We start from the raw sequence: 15418 nt of genomic DNA, 5'->3' as shown, positions 1-15418 counted from the left end.
ATTGAATTAATTCTACCGTGTTTTTGTGTACTGGGTGTGCATGTTTCACGCCGAGGTGCCTCAATAATTTGCCTTTTCGCAAGGGCATACACTTAATAGATCTTGACCATTTTTTAAATATGCATAACGGAAACATTCCTTAACTTGAAAAGTGCTGCTGCTTTCCTGAAATCGAGAGCATTACTGAATAAACTAGTAGACTAATTGTTCTCGAACAATTAGAGGTCTTTCCACCTTCTTTAAATTTCCTATATTCTTCACATTTAACTCTCTACTGTTTATTTTTATAGGAAAGAAACCAGAAATGGCTTGAGAGATGGAAAAAATGAAAATTTTAAAAATTTTGAAATGACCTTGACCTTTGACCTTGAACACATATTCAAGGTCAAAGGTCAAGGGTCACATTGCAATTAACCCCATGCTTCTACGACTTTTAGTTTTAAAGTTATAAGGTTTACTAATAAGCGCAAAGACGTTAAAGGGCGATAACTCATATAAGGGGTCACCGGATACTTTTGCACTGAATAGATTGAAGTTGTGTCTAAAGTCCCTGAGTACATTAGTGAAGGTTTCGTGTCTCTGCGGTTTACGGTTTCGGAGGAGTAGCGATAACAAGGTTTTTCGCACAAGGGGCAATAACTTTTAAAAGGGTTAAGCTTAGGGGACAAGATTGAAATCTTTGAAATAGTTTTAAAAGTACATATAAAAGATGCAAAGATATACTGTATATGTTGAAAGACAAAAGAGCTGTAAAAAGAGCTTAATTTCTCAATTTTTGAATGACCTTGACCTTTGACCTTTGCTTATATTTTAAGGTCAAAGGTCAATGAATCATATACAGTTGGTCCCATGTCTCTACGACTTATCATTTTGAAAATTTTTAATTATTCGTAAACATCAAAGACTTTCAGGGGCAATAACTCATAAAAGGGGTCGACGAATACTTTCGCAATGAAAAGATTGAAGAGTCCTCTCAAGTAGTCCAAGACATTGGTAAAGGTTTCGTACCTCTACGGTTTACGGTTTCGAAGGAGTAGCGATAACAAGGTTTTTCGTACAAGGGGCAAGAACTCCGAAAGGGGTCATAGGTCATACTCGTTGGGTAGTTTTTCGAAATAACTTTTGATGTCAAGTATCATGAACTATAAAGTTTTTCGATAAGTCTTTCGGTTCAAAAGGCCGTAGCGGAAAAATAATAATAATAATAATAATAATAACTAGTAGACTAATTGTTCTCGAACAATTAGAGGTCTTTCCACCTTCTTTAAATTTCATATATTTTTCATATTTAACTCTCTATTGTTTATTTTTATACAAAAGAAACAAGAAATGGCTTGAGAGATGGAAAAAATGAAATTAAAAAAAAAAAATTAAATGACCTTGACCTTTGACCTTGAACAATTATTTAAGTTCATAAGTCAAGGGTCACATTGCACTTGACCCCATGCTTCTACGACTTTTAGTTTCAAAGTTATAAGGTTGAATAGTAAGAGCAAAGATGTTAAAGGGCAATAACTCATATAAGGGGTCATCGGATCCTTTCGCACTGAATAGATTGAAGTTGTGTCTAAAGGCCCTAAAGACATTAGTGAAGGTTTCGTGTCTCTGCGGTTTACGGTTTCGGAGTAGTAGCGATAACAAGGTTTTCAATGAAAGGGGCAATAACTTTTAAAAGGGTAAATCTTAGGGGACAAGTATGAAATCTTTGAAATAGTTTGAAGAGTACATATTAAAGATGCAAAGAGATTTAGTATATAATGAAAGACAAAAGAGATATAAAAAGAGCTTAATTTCTCAAATTTTGAATGACCTTGACCTTTGACCTTTACAAAAATTTCAAGGTCTGAGGTCAAAGAATCTAATGCAGTTGGTTCCATGTCTCTACGACTTATCGTTTTGAAAAATTTTCATTATTTGTAAACTTCAAAAACTTTCAGGGGCAATAACTCATTGAAGGGGTCGACAAATCATTTCGCAATGAATAGATTGAAAAGTCCTCTCAAGTAGTCAAAGACATTGGTGAAGGTTCTGTATCTCTACGATTTACGGTTTCGAAGGAGTAGCGATAACAAGCTATTCTTGCGAAAGGGGCAATAACTTTGTAAGAGGTCATAGGTCAAACATGTTGGGTCGTTTTTCGGAATAACTTTTAATATCCAGTATCATGAACAATAAAGTTTTTCGATAAGTCTTGTGGTTTCAAAAGTCCGGGAAGAAAAAGAATAATAATAATAACTAGTAGACTAATTGTTCACAGAACAATTAGAGGTCTTTCCACCTTCTTTGAATTTCAATATATTGTTTAAAATTTTTAATGTTTACAATTAAATTCGATGGAAAAGAAACCACAAATTGCTTGAAAGGTGGATATTTTTTAAATGTAATGGCCTTGACCTTCGCAAATTGCTTGAAAGATTGATATTGATATTTTTTTTAATGTAATGTCCTTGACCTTTGACTTTGATTAGATAGATAGATAGATAGATAAGATAGATTAGATAGATAGATAGATAGATTTTACTATGTTTATTACATACTTAGCAATAAAATACAGCATCCATGAGCTTGAGAAAAATACTAATAAATAATAATCATGCACTTATTACTGACATGTCGCTTATTATATCAAAGAATGATAGGGCTAAATTAAAATTAAGAGGATCATGCAATACTGTTTTTTAGGATCGGACTCGGTGTGCGCAATATGTTAATCGATTAGGGAGCAGACATCGAAGATGGCATAATTTCCATCTTTCGTAAGTTCCTATACATTTTACTGGTGAGTGTTTACCATGTTTTCAGTTGGGCTTAGGTGATAAAATTCCATGTGTTTACTTTATTTAATCGTAACGCATAACTCTCAGATCTAAACGGATCACGGGTGCTTGAGGACAGTGGCCCGTTTTACAAAAGAACTTACGACTAGAGCAAGAGCAAAATTTAATTCTGCTTATAACTTAATTTTACTTTATATATTTTAAATAGAAAATTGTTTTAATCTTTTTTCTAAAAAGTATGTAGAAAGATACTTTAACGCTAGCAATTTAAAAAAAATCATTAATTTTGCAAAATTTTAAAATCAACTTAAGTTTTTGGTCTTAGTCGTAAGTTCTTTTGTAAAACGGGCTCCAGGGCCCTACTTCTACAACGGAACTCCATAATGATTTTTTATGATATTTTTTTCTTTATATAATTTTTCTTATTTATTTTCTCTTGCCACTACATCCGCATGTTCCTGATAAGTCACATGAAAATTATGATCGAGGGAGATGCAAATTCTAATAAAATTCGTAACGCCCTTCTCTCTTTCAAAATATATGATTTTTGAACTAAAACATAAATTTAGGAGTAATTAAAAAAAATAAGAATTCATTACAAAAAAGGGTAAGATGTTAGAAGAAAAGTCCTTTCCACAAGTAGCCTATGAAATGGATTTATGATTTAGTGAAAAGAAGGTATAATGTTTAATGTCAATATTAAGACTTTTCAAGCTAGTTCAATTTATTTCAGGCACATGTGAAGTTTGGAGAGAAAGGGAGGGGGGGGGGGCACTAGATAGAACGTTCTATCGTTAAAATGATATTGTCCTACGGACCCGGTTTAACGATAGAATTCGTTCCGTGTATTGGCAATGTTGCGAAATAAACACGGGCGATAACTCGTACTCTGAGTATTTTCTATGAACAATCAAGAGAGTTCCGAATGTCAACATGGCATTAAATTTGAAGTGAGGAAAAAACGTTGAGAAAATGAGTTGAATTTTCGTATTTATATGGATTATTTTTTAGGTTAAAAGACATGTACCATCTCAAAAAGGTTTGTTATGATTAATTTGGTAGTTATTTTCAGTGCAACTTCTCTTGTATCCTTCAAAATCATTTCGGAGTGAATCCACTCCGATTTGCTACATTGCAAGTATATGGGACGTATTCTAACTGTGGTGAGGGCTTGTCCCGAGACACAGTTAGATTATTCTAACTAGGGGGGCTCTAACTAGCAAAATATTGTGTGAAGCAATAAAAATAGTCATCATATGTTATTATTGAGGGGGTAGAAGCATAAAGTAGCCTTTTTTCTATTGTATATATTAGTAAAACTGTTGTGTCTTTCCCCTTCCCGGTTATTAAGGCCATGCAAAAATCAATTAAAGTTGTTGAAAATAAAATATTACTCCAAACTACAAAACAATATATGAAAAACCAAACAAGCACACTTTTTTTGATCATTTTATTTGCATTTTTTGTTTTCTTCAAGTTTTCTGAAAAAGAAAAAAAAAGTCTAATTGAATGAAATGAAATTAAAGTAATAAATAAAACTATTTATTTATACAAAGTAACCTTTAAGTTAGATAAAAATTCAAGAAACTATAACTTAAAAATTTGCATTTTTTAATCAATTAAATGATTAACTTAATATATTACTGATTCAAAATTGCTTACATTTCCATTACTTCCGATTTTCTTTTAAGTCCACGAACCTTTACCCCCTCTTTGAAAAGTTTATCTGGAAAAATGTACGCCATCTGTGAATTCGTCACAGAGACGACATCATCACCAACCTCAAGAAGATTGCTATAAAAACGTATTTAAAATAATTTTAATGAAATGTACCGGTAGAGATAACAAACAAACAAACAAAAAAAAAGATAATAAAATTAATCAAACTCTATATATCTCTATTAAATTTACTTGAACAAAAGCCTCTTTAATAAATAAAAGAAATAAGAAAAAAATACCCTCAATATTTATGTAAATTATAAAATAATTTATAAATTGAAAATGATAATTAAGTAAATTCTAATTAAAAAATTTAAAAAAAGATACTTAGTTTTATTTATTTATTAATCAATCAATAAAACAATATAGCTTCTATAGTTTATTTCCCTATTACTAATATATATATACCTTTCAAAAGACACGGAGTCAACCGTTCCATTAAATTCTTCATCAACTGCTTCCAAGTCCTGTATTTCCTGCAATTTTTCAAATTAATACTTCAATGTCAGATAGACAGATACTGATTTACATTTATTTCAGATATCATTTATGTTTGATGTTTTTAGCTCACCTGAGCTGAAAGCTCAAGTGAGCTTTTCTGATCACCAGTTGTCCGTCGTCCGTCCGTCCGTCCGTCTGTCTGTCCGTCCGTCCGTCTGTAAACTTTTCACATTTTCAACTTCTTCTCAAGAACCACTGGGCCAATTTTAACCAAACTTGGTACAAAGCATCCTTGGGTGAAGGGGAGTTTAAATTGTTAAAATAAAGGGCCAAGCCCCCTTCCAAGGGGAGATAATCAAGAAAAGACAAAAATAGGGTGGGGTCATTAAAAAATCTTCTTCTCAAGAACCACTGGGCCAGAAAAGCTGAAACTTATGTGGAAGCATCCTGGGGTAGTGTAGATTCTAAATTGTAAAAATCATGACCCCCAGGGGTAGGGTGGGGCCACAATAGGGAATCCAAGTTTTACATTGAAATATGTAGAAAATATCTTTAAAAATCTTCTTCTCAAGAACCACTGGGCCAGAAAAGCTGAAACTTATGTGGAAGCATCCTTGGGTAGTGTAGATTCTAAATTGTTCAAATCATGACCCCTGGGGTAGGGCGGGGCCACAATAGGGAATCCAAGTTTTACATTGAAATATGTAGAAAAAATCTTTAAAAATCTTGTTCTCAAGAACCACTGGGCCAGAAAAGCTGAAACTTATGTGGAAGCATCCTGGGGTAGTGTAGATTCTAAATTGTAAAAACCATGACCCCCAGGGGTAGGGCGGGGCCACAATAGGGAATCCAAGTTTTACATTGAAATATGTAGAAAATATCTTGAAAAATCTTCTTCTCAAGAACCACTGGGCCAGAAAAGCTGAAACTTATGTGGAAGCATCCTGGGGTAGTGTAGATTCTAAATTGTTCAAATCATGACCCCTGGGGTAGGGCGGGGCCACAATAGGTATTACAAGGGGGAAATCGGGTGAAAAACAGCAAGGCCAAAGTTACTCAGGTGAGCATTGTGGCCCATGGGCCTCTTGTTTTTTAATGGAAGTTAAAGAAACTACTATTGATTGTATGGGAGACATTAGATGTTCCTCAAACGCTTCCCAACTCCACTATGGGCCCCATTCCCTATAAGGCTTAACTTCATTAAATTAGACAGTTCTTTTGTTTTAAAAATCTATTCTTCATTTTCATTCTCTTCAATTTATCAAAAAAACATTTATGTCCGTGTTTTCTAGATATTTCACATATCTTCGTAGTAAATACTTATGAGTGAAATTGGAAGGAATATGGATGAGAGATACAGCCACATAAGTATTAGCCAATCAGAATCAAGCAGACATGCATTATGTACTTGTATTCAATTTTGAGTGCACAGTAAAATGGCAACACAATCCTAATTAATATTCAAAATTTTGCCCTGATTTGTTGAAAACTAAAAAAGTTATGACCATTTAAGTGTCTTATTTATCATATTGTTAAACCTCCTTTAAAGTTCCAAAATGATTGCTCGAGCAGTTACTGAGAAAATCAAAGTTATAAATGTGAAATATTTCAAAGATTGATTGATGATGCATTCTTTAACCTAGCAGAGAAATTAAAATCAATTGATAGACACAATGTCTATGAAATACCAAGCAAACCTTTATAATTTGTAGTTTATGAAATTGTACAGATGCAAAGTAATTTGAGCACTTCAGACATATGCAATGTTTTTCTGACTATGACATCGATATTAGTTAACTACCTTAAAAAATGTGTTCTGAGTGGAATTATAGGCTCTTTGGCCCCTAAACTCATTGGCCGCCTTTACTGCGTGCACTTCATAAACGCATCCAGCGGAAATGGATGGCTCTTCTGCCTTTCTTCCCCAAAGGGTCAGAAGGGCAGATCTGCCATCCATTCCAAGCTGGACCTCCCTCCTGGTAACTGTTGTTGATGACAAGTCCCCAATCTACAAAAAAAGTGTAGTTATGTTGAAATATCATGTATTTTGCATTATATTTTAACAGACTTCACTACTTTGAGATTGTGTAATAATCTTTTTCATCATACATGTATAAAGTTCAGAATAACAATTAAGGAAATTAAGACAATTTATTAAATTTTTTTTCATAAAATACTCTTTGTTTATTTGCAAATTATCTGACTCTAATATTTCTTTTGAGCAAAATCAATACATACATGGATAATTTCTACTGGCCCAATCGAAATCCTTGTATGTAAATCAGCTGCTGCTGCTTCTGCCATGTTCAAAATAGGTGGGTCAAAAAAATTATCTCTGATGACCTCTTCCGAGGAAGAAAGTTTAAAGCTTGTCTCCATGATCTGAAAAATATTTTTCATATCTGAGAAAGCACACACGCTCAAACACACACCCTTACACACACAAATACATAGTACGTATACATATGTACATGCAAAAAAAAAAATTGTCTATTTTAGCTTGATATATTTAAATTCATTATCAGCAACAACATTTTTATTATTATTATGCCATTCCAAGTTTTTTTCTATGTTTAGCGTCCGCGTGCGCCTTGGTTTTTGACACCCCATATCAGAAAAAATAAACAAAATTAGGAGTTCTGAAATTGATTATTCTGGTCGAAATCCATGAATTCTGTCAATTTCTCTAAATATTTGTCTACAGTATGCCATATTAGGAATATTGTAAGCATTTAATACCTTGATTTTGCTGAAGAATAGATATTTCTATGAGTAAAGATAGATTAACCATATTAGCAAAATCAAATCCTTTGAATGACGTCATTTTTGTAACTATAAAGTCTTGTGTTTTATTTTTTGGTTTGTGTGTTTTTTGCGAATAGGTAGGTAGGTTTTTGAAAGAAGGGTGGACGCTAAACATAGAAAAAAATTGGAATGGCCTTAAATTTGTTTTATTGTTTGTTTGTTTGTATGTTGTTTAACATCCCTCTTGAGAATTTTTCACTCATATGGAGAAGCCACCACTTGCCGGTGGAGAGCTGCAAATTTTTGTCCTATACTCGGCACTTACAGCCATTGAGCAGTGAGGGATCTTTTTCGTGCCAGCACCTACTGCGACACAGGACCTCGGTTTATACGGTCTCATCCAAAGGACCGGTCTCCACGTCCCACAGTGGGAATCTAACCCACGACGTAAGGATCAACTCCTTACTCTGCGACTCTAGAGCAGACGTTCTAACCACTGCGCCACGCGGGCGACTAAATTTGTTTCAAAAACAACTTGGTTTTTGGTTTGAATGACTAGTTTGGTTTTATATATATATATATATATATATATATATATATATATATATATATATATATATATATGGCCTTGACCTTTGACTTTGATTAGATAGATAGATAGATAGATAGATAAGATTTAGAATTCAGCTAATAGAAAATATAAGAGATTCTTCTATAAAAAAATAATTAAAATCCCAATTAGTTGGAGACATTATTTGTAAGTCATTACTTTTTTGGAAGCAAAACAACATTGGTGTGTATGTTTGGATTGAGAGTGGTGAATCAGTCATCTTTTAAATAGAGAAATTTTGTGAATGTACTTTTTGTATGAAAATAGAGTAGTGACCTAATATGAAAAAAAAAATTGCGTACTATGGTATCACTTTTCAGTTCAACGCCATACATAGGATGGACTGTTGCTTTTAACATCTTGATACAGGTCCTTTCCTTCAACTTCAAGCTCTGTTCCTTTTTAAATGTAGAAACAGTTTTGACCTCCCCGTCAATAATGGCTTGGCTAAAATACTTCATTGTTTTCCCCGAGCCAGAAAATTTAGAGTTTATAACTCTGGGCTCTGGTGCCTCTAATATATAGGCTTTTAAATTCTGGAAAAAAGATATTATAGACGTAATATTGTCTTAAAATTCTTTACATATAGGTACATTCACAAACATTCTTTAAAAACAAAAGAAATAATGAGCAAAAAAGCAAGTTACAATTTTGCTGCGTAATAAAAAAAGTACTGAAGTATTGATGCTGTAGTTAATTTCTGGATATACAATTTTAATTTAGCTGTATTTATTTGGCAGATTCGGAAAGCATTTTGGTCAATAATCCTCCTCTTTTTTTGTTTGTTTTTTTTTCCAATGCCTTCGTAATCTAAGATTTGGGGGTACAAAGTTTTTTCCCTGTCTGTCTGTCTGTTTGTCTGTTTATCTGTTTGTCCGCAAAAACTTTAACATTGCCCATAACTTTTGATTGGATGAAACTATGACATTCATATTTCACTTGTGTATTCCTTGTGACAAGATCATCATATTTGACCTTTGAACCAGTTTTGTGAACTTAAACCAACTTTAGCCTTGGCCATAACTTTTGAATGGTTGGAGCAAGGGCTTTCATACTTCACATGTGTATTTCTTGTGACAAAATCAACAATTTTGATCCTTTGACCTTGACCTTGGAGTTTGACCTACATTTGGAAAGTTTTACCTTGGCCATAACTTTTGAACAATTAGTGCAAGGGCTTTCATACATCACATGAGTAATCCTAGTGACAAGACCTTCCTTTAGATACCAACAATTATAGCCCATTGACCTTGACCTTGGATTTTGACCTACTTTTGAACAATTAGTGCAAGGGCTTTCATATTTTACATATGTATTGCTTGTGAGAAGTCCTTTTCTTGGGCACCATTAATTTATACCTTTTGACCTTGACCTTGATGTTTTACTTTCTTTTGAAAAACTAACTTTTTCCTTATCTATTCAATGGTTGCTGCTAAGGCTTTCATATTTCACAGGTATATTCCTCAAGACAAGACCTTAATTTGGGTACCAACATATTTGATTAAATTGATTTGCATTTGAGAAAGTTTAACCTTCACTATAAGTTGTCATACGGGGGCATCAGTGTTTCACTAACACATTTTAGTTTTTTTTTTTTTTTTTTTTTTTAAAGACTCAAAATTATTTTACAATCCTGCAACTCATTCTAACTTACCACATTTTACATTGTTTTTGCATTTAATTTCCCAATACAGTATTAAGAGGGGGGTGTACTTTTTCTAAATATAGTGTTTGAAAGATATTAGCAAAGCAAAGTTATCCTGCGAAAAAAAAGGCAAATAAAGTAACCTGTCCCTATTTAGATTATTTAAGAAATTAAGAGTGATCTCCTGTGATGAATTCTCTATGCGCTGAAAACCTATAAAGTGTATGTTAAGGTAAACGAAAGGTGCACGCACCAGCAATTATACTACTACTACTCTTAATACTACTACTACTCATTGTATTAATAATTATAATAACTATACGTGATCTCATTGCGAGATACGAGAGGTCTTCCGACCTTTAAAGAGATGCATATTAAGGAAAATATAAAGAAATTCGCGGGTATAATCAGGGACCTATGTACTAAGTATATTTCAATCCAAGATTTTTCTCAGACGTCCGCGACAATTAACGCGCGGTGGGACCTATGTACTAAGTACATGTTTATTTCAATCCAAGATTTTCTCAGACGACCGCGACAATCAACTCGCGGTCCATAGTTTGTGAAAAATTGTAAATACATGTAACTAGAGTTATTATTTATAAATTTTATGACAAATAATATATTTACTATTTTGAAAAGAGCTTTTATTAATTTCAAAGAAAAATATTGAAAAAGGTAAAGGTTGATTTTTTTTTTTTAGAAAACGTGCAGAGAATATTTTATTTTAAAATCAGAAAATTGTCCATATCATTGAACTGTAACTGAATTTTTCAAATTTTGTTTGTGATTAATAAAGACCGTACAAATGTTAATTATCCCAGAAAGTTTCACTGAAAACCAATGATTATTTTTGGAGAAATCGGCTGCACAAATGTTTGTAGAAAAAACAATGATGAAAAACAGTACAGTGACCCTAACCCTAAAAAGACAAGACCTTACTATTACTACTTCTACTACTACTAATAATAATAATGATAAAAATTGAAAAAAATATATTTAAAAAAGAATAATCCTTGACATAGTTTTATCACAAATTTATTTTTCACGAAATTGAAAATTGTGTAAATTTATAATTATGCAGTTAGTTATAATATATTGTAGTATATAACTTGCACCAGATGTCCTAAAATTTAAGATTGTTTTTTCTATGCTGAAATTTATTATCTATTTTCATAAATGACCAAATCTATGCTGTAATGAGTAATGATAATGTTCATTTGGCAAAGGTAAACAGAATTTAATTAGCAACACGAGTTCCCCACTGACAAGTGTAATCTGGTTCCGATTGAAATTTGAAAATGACATAATTCCATCAAAAAATATTTAAGCGGAACAAAAATCCAAACTTTATCTTTAACACATTAAGGTAAACTCATATACTTAAAATTAGCTCAATATCTGCGGGCGTTTAAAAAATTCGAAAATACTTAAAAATTAAAAAGGTCGTAGTTCCGTCAAAAATCACTGAAGCGGAAGAAAATGCAAACTCATCAAGATACACGCATATCTGCAAGCATTTACCAAACAATGATAGACAGAGAGAGGGACAGACAGACAGAGAGTCAGACAGACGAGGAATAAACCTACAGTCCCCTCCGGTTTCACCGGAAAGGGGCTTATAATATAATAATTTAAATTAAATAGTTTTTCTCTGTTTTATTATTTTTTTGATAGAAACCAAGGGAAGTAACTCTAAAATAGATATCTTGTGTCTTTCTTTTGTATTTATATTTTCTGCCAAAATGTCGAAATTATATCGAAGATGCTTATACAATAATGTGTACAATATATGATTAAAGAGAAGAATGTGTGTGGGAGAAATCTTAATGTTAAAAAAAAAATCCTTGTTCATTTTATGAACATTTACGTAGATAGTGCCTTGAGAAATTGCAAAGACATTAATATAAAAAGGATAAAGGTATCTTCGTAATTGAGTGGATTTTTTCTTAATATTTCAAAAAATTGGAGTTTCCGTGCGATGCAATAACAAAACCAACTTCCAAATCACTTCATGTTGTGAAAGGGTATTTACCCCCTTATTTTTTTCCCCAAAGTATGGATAAGTCCCTCATTTATATATTCAATAGCTTACGACCCCCCCCCCCACCCCCTTTCACCTGAAATAGGATTTTCGAGTTAATATTTGGGGGGGTTGTCTTTTTAAAATATCTAGTTAAAAAATGTTTAAATTGTTTTGTACCCCAACTCTAAAATAATGCTAAGTGGCAAGCGGATATCTTCATGATTTCATTCATGTTTAAAATAATTTTATTTCGTGGCCATTTTTTTTTTATCTTAATATACACACAATCTGGCTAGCGCGTGTTTTATTTTTAATACATTTTTAAAGGAATAAACATGGATGAACATTAAAGTATGTTACATGCATAAACAATTTTATTGTAAAAAAAAAAGTTCTAGCAAAATTAATTTTTTTCATATGGTAATACAGAGATAATTAAAAAAAAATTAAATTATATAAAATTCTTCATATTTTAACATAATACCGATGAATAGATTTATTTTATATATACATGTATGTATGAGTAACAAATAATGACCATACCTTTCTAACAGCTTCTACCATCTTCTCCCCTGACAGTCAGATCTAGACTGGTATTTTACATGCAGGGAAACAAAAGGGGAAAAAAAAATTGGCGCCACGCACGAGAAATCTTTGAATCGAAGAAATGCTTACGTCGCAAAATCACAAAAAGCCCATTCAACATGTATCAAGGAGCGGATCCAAACTTTTTTTTTGTATCAATTTATATATAAGTCCGTTCTTTTCAAAGATTTGAAAAAAGCAGTTTAAAAAATCAAAGAAGAAATTTTAAAATTTTAGGAATATTTAAAGAAGGGGGAGAAGAAAAACCATAAATTTATTTTTATCATTATCTGGGACACAAATGGCTAGATATTTAATGTCCTATACAGTTCAGGATAGCTCAGATGGATAAGCATTTGTCTCTCCGCGTTGAGTATTCTTGACGACCTTGCTCGAACCCAGGCGGAGCTTTTTTTTTTTTTTTTTTTTTTTTTTTTTTTTTTTTTTTTAATTAATTGAAAAGTTGTATGTACATAAGTAGAAAAAAAAGGTTATTAAACATACATCTGATTAAGAATCATCATCAGTTATAAAAATACGAGTATACAATGGTATTTTCACTGCAACAAGCGTTTACCCAAATGTGAAAATTTAAAGAAAAGATTTTATCAATGTATCATTCGTGACTATGTAGAGACACTTATCGATATATCGACGCCTTTTATAATTTTTGTAATTTAGAAACCATAGCGGCATAAAAGACAGTCGAACGTCTGGTTGAACGATACTAGCTAGGGATCTACGTATTGGGAACAGGGTTGTCGTACTTTGTTCTATAAAAAGAGTTACAGTTCTTGGAATGATATTTTCTTAAGTTTATTTACAGTACGTGGAAATATCTTTTATTATATTTTTTTTCTTGTTCAATAATGTACTATTCCTTAACGAATTGCTCTTCAAACATAACTATATATTCTTTAATCTTGTTTTCAAATGGTCCCATGCCAAGAAAAGGTGTGCATTCTAATTTTAGAGCGAACTCGATAAAAGCGTTTATCGGTGATTTTTCTCCAGAGAGAAGTGCGCAAGACAATTGATGTCTGCAATTTTAAGGGAGGTATATAAGTTTTACTGGTTTTAAATTAAAGCTAGAATTTTTATAATTTAGAAACCTTAGCACTTTTTCAACCTTTTTGAGGGTGGGGTATAGGGTTGGGGGAGTGGCCCATGCATATCATATGCGGTTTAAAGTAAATTAAAAGAAAAAGGAAATTACATAAATTATAGTAATTTAATTATTCATGAAAAATTTAGAAACCTTTCAATATTTAAGTATTTCAATTTCAAAATACTTTTTTCCTAGTATAAATTAACATTGGGCACGATGAACATTTTTGTTGTGGAGGTAATGCACCGTATATATTAAGGTATCTCATCAGTAATTGACCAATGAAAATGAACTTGGTCAATTGTAGTTCCACAATTATAGTTTCATACACAATTTTTTTTTTGAGGACTTTAAAAAAAAATTTCTAGTCTATTTTTACAATTTTGATACCTGCTCCTACTACACGACGTACATTTGCATAGGCGTCGGAACCCGGGGTGGGGGTGGGGGGTGGGGTGGGGGTGGGGGGCTGGGTGCTTAACCTCCCTTTTTTGCAGATATACATAATATAGGAATTTAAAATGTTTACGTTTTTTTGTTGTTGTTGTTTAGCCCCCCTTCAATATGCTTCCGACGCCTATGGTTTATGTACTTTGTAAGTAGATAAATGTTTTAACAGGTACTTTTTTCTTAGCATAGGGGATTACTTCCTGGGCGGGGGGGGTAGAAGTTCCATTTTTCTTAAAGTAAGAAAACCGAAAACTTAAGATCCATCCCCTCAAATGTGCTGCCGTTATTTGTCTTGCCAGCGTTAGGTCAATATGGGTGATTTGCATCAATAACAATTTTATTGACTCCATCGCTGTGGGAAATGGTCAGTATTTCTTGGCATGCATCATGTGCATGCATGGCGAGAGGCCATCCCTTCCTTTAAATTTTCCATTGTTGCTATTATTATTATTATTATTATTATTGTTGTTGTTGTTGTTGTTGTTCATCTTCTTTCAGTATCTGTATCTGTAAATTATACTGAATCGAAGCATTCTTTTATAGTTGCTTGAAAATACAGGTCAAAGTCAAAGTAAAATAGATAAATAATACTGAATTATGCATTTTTATGTAACTTTTATACTGCATAAAATATATATATATATATATATATATATATATATATATATATATATATATATATATATATATATATATATATATATATATATATATATATATATATATAATTTTTTTTTTTTTTTTTTTTTTTTTTTTTAACCAAAAAAGTCATCTAGGGTGAGCAATAAATTGGAAGTCCTGAACGTTTATTTCCGGAATGCCATTCGTCCTTAGACTGTAGTTTATATACCGTGATTGTTTTCCGGTTAGTAAACCGAAGGTGACCATGAACGGTGAAGAACGACTCGACAAGTCTTTGTCCTGACGTTTTCGGGTGTCTATCTGTGTAATACTCAACTCTGCGTAATTTCCATAATCTAATCATCACCAGTCTTTGCTGTGTTTGTCCCTGTTGAGTAAGTATGACGTGCAATAGAAAAAATGTGTTTTTATTCTACTGGTCTGAACAGCTTTGGCTGCTGGCACACTTCCCTTCTTTAGTAATTCTTAAGCTAAAAGTGAATTGTTCCTCTTTTCAGTAATAAAACATTACTGTATAATAGAAACTTCATATAGCTTAATAATTGTAGTGTTTATGTGTAAAAGTTTACTTTGATCCTTTGAGTGTATGCCCCTGCACTAGAACCTATCATTCAAGACCCTACATTGCCCTCAAATAATACACAACAGTATCCGTTAACTTGGCTATCCC

General features: G+C 32.4%; 1 protein-coding gene across 1 annotated transcript in view; it reads right to left on the bottom strand.

The window, feature by feature from the left end:
• The window catches only part of LOC133189869 (MAM and LDL-receptor class A domain-containing protein 2-like), a 74764-nt gene that overhangs the window by 18205 nt on the left and 41141 nt on the right, over nucleotides 1–15418 (bottom strand). The window lies entirely within an intron of this gene.

Source organism: Saccostrea echinata, unplaced genomic scaffold (assembly GCF_033153115.1).
Source record: "Saccostrea echinata isolate AGI-Se365-2 ecotype Australia unplaced genomic scaffold, CSIRO_AGI_Sech_v1 ptg000020l, whole genome shotgun sequence".
NCBI lineage: Eukaryota > Metazoa > Mollusca > Bivalvia > Ostreida > Ostreidae > Saccostrea > Saccostrea echinata.
This window is presented reverse-complemented; position numbering and strand designations above follow the sequence as displayed.